Here is a 6,012-nt window from a genome sequence, read left to right as displayed (position 1 = left end):
CCCTTACGCCCCCCCCCCCCCAAAACACACCCCCCCCTACCTGTCTTACACCTATTGCCTCCCATTCCCTCTGATCCTCACTGCCAAGCATTTGCATTCACAGGCCTGCATTTTGCATATTGATTTCTATTCTACCCAGGACAGTACGCAAAACACCACCAGGCTCTTCCTATGCCTGGAGAAGGGTGTTTGTGCACAAAAGCTTACAAAGACCAATTTTGCCAATTATTTAGTTGGTTTAATAAAAGATATCACATCTAGCCAAAGAGCCTTTTCTGCCTATGTCCTTAGACCAACACAGCTACAACCAAAAACCCAGCTCTAAAGCAATGGAAATGAGGGGGGTATCTGATTACTTGGAAATAATCCATAACTAGAGTTGCTCGAAGTAGTTGCTATGAATTCTGTTTGTTGTGAACCTGTAGCTGAACCATTCAGATATTTTTACTAATATTACTATGCTAAGGTTAATTGCACATATTTACTGAAGGCTAAATTGTAACTTTATATAGCTGCACTATTGCAGGAGGGGAGGTAGAACTGAATCATGACTCATTTTCAATCCTTCCTCTGCTCCACAGTTGCCCAGGGCAAGTAGAAATAAGACTATAATGGGTAACAGGTAAGCACAGAAACCATTTTCAGGCCTCTTCCCCTGTCCTGAACACTTGCTTATAGAAGGAAGTATCAGACAAAAAGCACCTGCACCACAGGTTGCTTTGAGTTACAATTTAAGCAGCCTTGAGCAAGTGCTGTCACAATCAAACCCCAACTACTTTAGACAAAAAGGCTAGCAACAGACAATCAAAAAGCCTGAGCCTGAATTAATTCAACCTTTGCAGGTTAATCTAACCTGATTAAGCTACATCACTTTGAAACTGCAGACATGCCAAACATGCAGGCACATGCCTGCAGTGGCTCAGGCTAAAAGCCAGGGGGCACTAGAGCAGCCCTCCCTTCCCTTCCACAGAGCAGAGCTAGGGGAGGTATGGCCAGGCCCGGGCAGGACACTCGGATTATTCCGTGCCCCCTGAGCTGCCCAGCAGGGAATTTATCACCCCTAACTCAATGTTTATCAACTCATTAAGAAAATAAAGCCTCTCTCCATTAACTAAGGAACCTCTTCTTAAATGGCTCTTCCAAGGAAGGACATTAAGCTACCTGTTGATTAGCTCCAAAAAGTGTGTCTGCCTCTGTTCTCTCCCACAGCACAGTGTTCTCTCCCATAGCCGGTGCCTCTGTTCTCTCCCATAGCCAGTGCGTGGTCTGCTAGGCAATGCTGAGAGGTCTGAGTAAGGCAGAGGGGAGTGGGGATTAATCCCTGCTTAGAAGGGAGAAGCAAAGCAGATGCTCTGTATCTGCAAGTCTGTGCCGAGCTCCAGCAGGGAGCAGAGGGGAGGGGCTAGCCCTGCAGTGAAGCCGAGAGCCTCACCCAGCCCACAGAGCATGCCGGGATGCTGGGGGTGTCGAGTTTAGCTTAAACCAGCAAGGGGTCTGGGACAGACACTGCCTAAACCAGTTTGAGCCAAATCAGTTAAGTCTGATATTACATTTAACCAGGTTTATCTCAAACCGGTTTCAGCCATTTTCAAACTGGTGTATGTGCACTGAACATCTGTTCTGTTACAGGTTTAAACCAGTTGCTGACCACTTAAACCAGTTTTTGTGTAATGTCTGTCTCTAGCCAAGGTGCTTGCAGGAGAGAGAGGCAAGACAGTTTCTATCAAATATTTTAACTAACAGAAAAGAGAGAGTCTCTGAAGACTATTTGTACAGTTATTTGCATAACTATTTGTAGTTATGCAAGACTACATAAGACTATTTGTATAAGCTATTTGCCTTATTTGGCAACTGTACGCACCTGCCAAATAAGGCCAAAAGGATAAGCTACCAGTAAGTAAACCTATGGAAAAGACCTTGTACTTCAATTAATTTCTAATGTGACCTCATGAAACAAATGAAGCCTTGGCATCAGAGTCTGTCTCTCCATTAAGTCTTCTGGCTATTTACTCCTGGGCTCAATTTATTGTATGAGAAAAACTGTAGAGCATGACTCATTTGTGCAATCTTGTACATCAAGCTTTACAGACTGCTTTTGCAAACTAGATCAATCTATCCGTTGCATGTTCAGATTATTCACAGCTCTTTAATACTTATATACCTATTTGATTTTAAATCAGATGGCCTCACATAACAGTGAATATGCATGGCTTCCCTTTAAGACTGAGATTCCAATTCTCAAAAGAGTCCTGAACTATAACTATGAACTATATGTATCTATAATTATGTGTATATAATATTTATGAACAATAAAACTATGATCCAAGGCAGGTATAGAAGGCAGGATTTTATTATGTGCAAGTAGCACAAAAATAGTACTTTATCCTAGAAAGAATAACAGTCGCTGATCTGAATTTCACAACCAAAATGAAATCAGGATGTCAGTAGCAGGTAGTACTAACCCTTCCTGATTTTTGCAGATGGTGGTATGGATTCCTGGAGGTGGATTAGTTCTGGAAGCAGCTGCAATGTATGATGCATCAGCAATAGTAGCCTTTGAAAATGATGTCTTTATAACAATTCAGTACAGAGTAGGTGCCTTCAAGGTAGGACATGAAGCCTTCAAGTAACTCATATGTGGAAGGAGCAACTCATGGGCACAGAGAATTTTTTGAAACAGGCCATCTAGGATTTCCTTTACACAGAAAAGCTTATTACGGGCTTATGATTATCATAAATGTTATAGGCTAAGAGGGATATTGTAGCTATGGTGGTCCAGAAACTGTGAGAGGCAAGGATTTCTTAGAGTGATCTCTCTTATTGGACCAGCTATGTAGTTGGGATACAGTTAGACAAGCTTTCAAAGGAGGGGTATGTGAAAGGTGACTGGGGTGCTGCTTCCCCACAATCAGAGGCTGGGCGAGTGGCAGCAGCTGGCAGCCCGGCGGCAGCAGGCAGAGCCTGTTGCAGGTCCCCCTGCGGGCAGAGACCATTGGAGCGCCACCAGCAGCGTGCTGCCGGGGAGCAGTGCCTCATTCTGTCCCTGCCACTGCCACAGGTGGGATCCAGTGTCACTGTGAGAGAAGGAGAGAGAGATCCGAAGGGGATCCATGCCTCCACCCCCATTGTTTTAACTAACAGCAAGGGGTTGACAATCACTGGTTTATTTCAAAACTTTTAAACCCATCGGTGTCTTTGACCCTTCACCTGAATGCCGACTCGAGGACAGAACCCCAGGGGCATGGCGGTCTGAGTGGGTACCCCGTCCCAGGAACCCAGTGGCCAAGGGCAAACCCTATATGGTGTCACAAGTGACCTGGCTCTCAGTGGAGTCACCAGCAGCCTGATTAAGGGGGCTACAGCTTTCATTCAAAAGAAAAACAAAAATAATGGAGCATTTCAAACCTCCACCAGCACTGTCCTTCACTGGAAATTGTGGGGAGAACTGGAGGAGATGGGAACAGAAGCTACGATTATACCTTGCAGTCACAAAGGCCGAGCAAGAGGCAGATTATAAAATTGCAGTCATGCTTCACTGCCCTGGGGATAAAGCCCTACAATTTACAACAACATGCAAGGGGTGTTTGCAGACCTGGTAACAAAACCCTGACCGAGGTGCTTGCAGCATTCAAGAGCTACTGTGAACCCAGAAAACCCCGTTTTTAAAAGGTATCAATTCTAGCAACATAGATATGGTGAGGCTGTAGGCATAGACAATATTGTTACAGAGCTCAGAAGTAGAGCACAGTATTGTGAACTTGGATCTGCTGAGGATGTTATGTTGAGGGACAAAATTGTTTTCAGCATAAGCGACTGTAAACTCAAGGAAAGGCTCCTGGAAAACCCCTCCCTCACCCTAGCACAGGCTGTGGATATCTGCAGAGCAAAGGCTCTCACAAGTGCTCGGACTCGTGTTATGTCTGCAGAAGCAGGCTTGCATATAGTTCAGCAAAAGCAAAGCTGTCATAACACTTTGCAAAAGCAAACCAATGAAGCGTGCTCTGCAGGAGTTTTGTTACATTTCAGAGGATCCACTAGTACCCACAGACACCTGTTGGCACCATGCAAATTAAGAGCGGAGGTGTGGTGAAGTTGCCTGTGAAATACAAGGACTATGTAATGGGATAGCTATAAAGGTGAGCCAAGTGCTAGCAACCTAGTTCATGATGCCAAAATGTTCTGAGTTAAAGTAGCTACTGATAGACGTTCAACTACTTAAGAGGGAGCTCCCGGAGTAAAGGAGGAGGACATGGTATATGAATGGTACCTTTAAGGGCCCTGCAGTGGAACAGTCCAATCCAGGGGCAGGCAATTATTTTGGGCAGAGGGCCGCTTGCTGACTTTAAGCAGGCCATCGAGGGCTACACAACAGGCAGCCCGGGGCAGATTAATATTAATTTTCTAAATTGTGTAGGGGCCCCGCAGGCCAGATAGAATGGCCCCGGGCCCCAGGCCACATTTTGCCCACCCCTGGTCCAATCTATCCCCCGATGCCTGGTGGATGCGGTTTGTTGGTGGTGGGTTATTGTTCTCCCCGCAAGCTGTGAGTGTGTGTGTTGCTGAATCCTTTTCCTAATAAAAATAAAGCTGTTTATCGCCCCACCAGGCTGCTGAATGCTGACTCAAGGACAAACCCAGGGGCGTGGAGGTCTGAGTAAGTACCCCATCCCAGGAACCCAGTGGCCGAGGGCAAACCTATAACCCTAGCTGGCACTACCCCAAGTGAGGGGTGCTATTGGACCCTCACCCTGCTCCTGCCACAATCCTCCATACCTCTGTAGTGGCTTGAGTTCCAGGGCACTGTCTGGAGAGATCTGCTGGACCCCAGGCCCTTCAGTCTCAGCCCAGGGGTCCTTCACTAGCAGGATCCAGGCTAACTGCCCAGAATCCCCAGGACTCCATTCTCCACAATAAAAAGAAAGCATGGGCAGGATGCATGCCTCTCCCCATGTCGCGGTGTGTGTCTCTCCATCTCCACCCTGGAACTCCCTCTACTGACTTCCTCTTCTCTGTTATTGCAGTTTTCCCAGGGACTCGGACAATCCACAGAGACTTCCTCCAGCCCCGTGGCATCCCGGTTTCCTACAGGTGAGCTCAGTATGGTTAGGTCAGGTGTGTTCTCCCCAGCGCCGGGAGCTGGGAGTCCTTGCGTTCTCCCTTGCCGGTCACAGCACGCTGTTCCTCCTCTGATCGGGTCCATATGGTGGCAGTGACAGAATCGGCATCAAAGCGCAGAACTTCTCTGTGGTGGTGGAAGCTGCTGAGAGTGACACTTAGTGCCAGTCTGGGGAGGAGAAGGGCGCAAGCAGGTTTACTCCCCTTCCTCCCTCTCTCACCCTGCTAGCGTTCATTAGGCCTTCGAATTTTGTTATGCTTTTTATGTATTTTTCTGAAAAGCAGGTTGAGGACAGTCTATGTTTAAATGAGTTAATTTAATAATGCAAGCCACCCCGCCTTGCATGGATCATGGGGCACACGCCCTCCCCAAGGTGCAAGGTGCCACCTCCCCCCCCTCCCGAGCCACAGCTCTGGCCCGCCAGCCCTCCACACTGCCTGGGCAGCTCCTGCCCCTGCCCTCTCCCTCGCCATGGGGAACATTGATCTCCCCCCAACACACTTCTTCCCTCCCCTTCCACCACACCAGATTTACCAGCTGGAGGCAGCTGTCCACGCTGTTGGCTCTGCTCTTCACTGCCTGAGTGCTTTGCTGCGGCTGCACGCAGCATGGGAATTTGTCAGCCAAATTATTGGCCCCATCAGGTTGATATCCGATACAGCCAGTTTTCTTTATATTGGTACCAAACTGATATTGGACCGATGTATCGGTGCACCTCTAGTGACAACGATACGCAGATTCCAATTCAAGCCCTCATACAGGGCACCTATACACATTCTGGACATCTGCTCCGACACTTGCTAATTAGCACGCATCAGAGCAGACTTGATTAATCAGTTATCATGCTCCGGCAGTCTCCATGTCATGTGTATTCAGTGTCTCCGCAATTGTTCAAC

The sequence above is a fragment of the Alligator sinensis genome, unplaced genomic scaffold (assembly GCF_000455745.1).
Source record: "Alligator sinensis unplaced genomic scaffold, ASM45574v1 scaffold170_2, whole genome shotgun sequence".
NCBI classification, from domain to species: domain Eukaryota; kingdom Metazoa; phylum Chordata; order Crocodylia; family Alligatoridae; genus Alligator; species Alligator sinensis.
This window is presented reverse-complemented; position numbering follows the sequence as displayed.